The sequence below is a fragment of the Dromiciops gliroides genome, chromosome 5, assembly GCF_019393635.1.
Source record: "Dromiciops gliroides isolate mDroGli1 chromosome 5, mDroGli1.pri, whole genome shotgun sequence".
In the NCBI taxonomy this organism is placed as follows: Eukaryota; Metazoa; Chordata; class Mammalia; order Microbiotheria; family Microbiotheriidae; genus Dromiciops; species Dromiciops gliroides.
In genome coordinates, this window is record NC_057865.1 from 179,167,452 (window position 1) to 179,169,395 (window position 1,944).

Here is a 1,944-nt window from a genome sequence, read left to right on the forward strand (position 1 = left end):
TTTGTTGATCTAAGTGTTTAGAGATATATCAATTTTCCCCTTAGTACTGCTTTGGCTGCATCCATTGCATTTTGGCATCTTGTCTCATGGTTGTCATTCTCTTAAATGAAGTTATTAATTATTTATATGATTTGTTTTTTGACCCACACATTCTTTAGGATTAGATTACTTAGTTTCCAATTAATCTTTAATCTATATTTCCATGGCACTTTATTGAATATAATTTTTATTGCATTATTATCCAAAAAGGATGCATTTAATATTTCTGCCTTTTTGCATTTGATTGTGAGATGTTTATGCCCTAATATATGGTCATTTTTTTTGTAGGTGCCATGTACCACTGAGGAAAAAGATATATTCCTTTTTATCCCTACAAATAGATAAATTGATATCCTGAGTTTATGCAGAAGGCTTCTTCTAGGCAGCAGGTGTCTTTTTCCCAGAGGGTTTCTTTTCAGCTTCTTCTCCACAGGTTTCTTTTGCTGCTGGATGCTTCTTTTTGCCAAGTTTCTTTTCTGCTGTTTTCTTCTACCCTGTATCCTTCTTTGTTCCTGCAAGCTTTTTATTGCCTATTAGGTTTTTTTCCTTTTCTCATATATCCCTTTTTTTTTGCCTTCAAAATCTTCTTTCATGAGGCAGCTCTTTTATTGTCTCTGATTTGTAGTCTGGTATAGAATTGTATTTCAATGTATTGTCTTGGCATATGGGTTCAGTTTTATCTTATTCTCAAGTTTGTCAATGGGTTCTTCCTGAGTACTCATTGATGAATTTTTTTGCATGGTACACAGAGGACTCTCTGTGTCTCTGGGCTTTTCATATTCTTGGAAAGATCTGTGTTGATCATCTTGTTAATGGGAAGATTGTAATGACTCTTCAGGGTAAAAGGCCTGCATCATGTACCATATGGGTCATCTAAATTGCAGAAGGTACTTCCTGTCCAAAAACTGAGATGCCCCACTGTGCCCACCAGAAGCAAGTCTCAGAAGGCTCAATTTGCTCACATTAAGGAGAGTAATACCAAGAATGTTTCTGAAGGCCTTGATAAATACCAATGCCTTTATTATAGATGATATAAGGTCCCCTACACTGGACTGCTTGATGGTTCCTCATTTTACCCTTACCAGCTCACATACACTGAAAAGCTTAGACCTTTTTGATGTTAGTCCATGACTTCAGCTTCTTAAGCAGCAAAACTGCTTCCTTGGTCTTCTTAGAGGAAGTTTTGGGACTTCTTCAATTTGATGACCTTTTGCCATGATCAGTGCTATCAGGGCAGAGGCTGCCAACACAGAGCAGATGGCATGATGTTTTTATGTTGTGTTCACTCTACTATGCCACCAGCACCAGCATGGTATGAGCAAACATGTGATCTCCTCAGCACATATTTCCAAAAGCACAGAGCAGTAAGTCTCCCTAGCCCAAACATGAGGAATTGAAGCAACAACTCTGCCAATTTCCAAAGACTCAGCACTGGTCTGACGACCTGCTAATTCAATGACACAATAAAGTAACCAGTTATTTTTATCAAGTTGGTATGAAAAAATTCACATTATCTGGATAAGTTGTAGCCTTTAGGCAAGTTAACATTTTTTTTCCAGACACTTCCTACTTTTTGGAGTACATAAATATCAAGGAACATAGATAAGCCAAGATTGGTATTGGAGAGTAAGAGTTACTCCAACTTTTTTTTTTCCAATGAGAAGAGCATTTCTTTCCACCTGACCTCCTATCCATCATTACACTTGTCAAGAGACTCCCTCCAACCTTACCCTACTCTATCAGCCTTGTTGTACTCCTCTTAGCAAAGGACTCCTCCCCTTCCACAAAATACTACTCTGATGCCTTGCTACAACATGGAAATAACCCATAGTTCTTGAGGGATATGCCACTGGATCACAGTCTCTTTTTGATTGTTATCACACTGGAAAGGCTTCAGTTATGATG

The 1,944-nt window shown here is 37.8% G+C and overlaps 1 pseudogene; it reads right to left on the minus strand.

Moving 5' to 3' along the window:
- Window positions 1-399: 399 nt before the first annotated feature.
- On the minus strand, window positions 400-1,502 carry LOC122728873 (annotated as a pseudogene).
- Window positions 1,503-1,944: the final 442 nt, after the last annotated feature.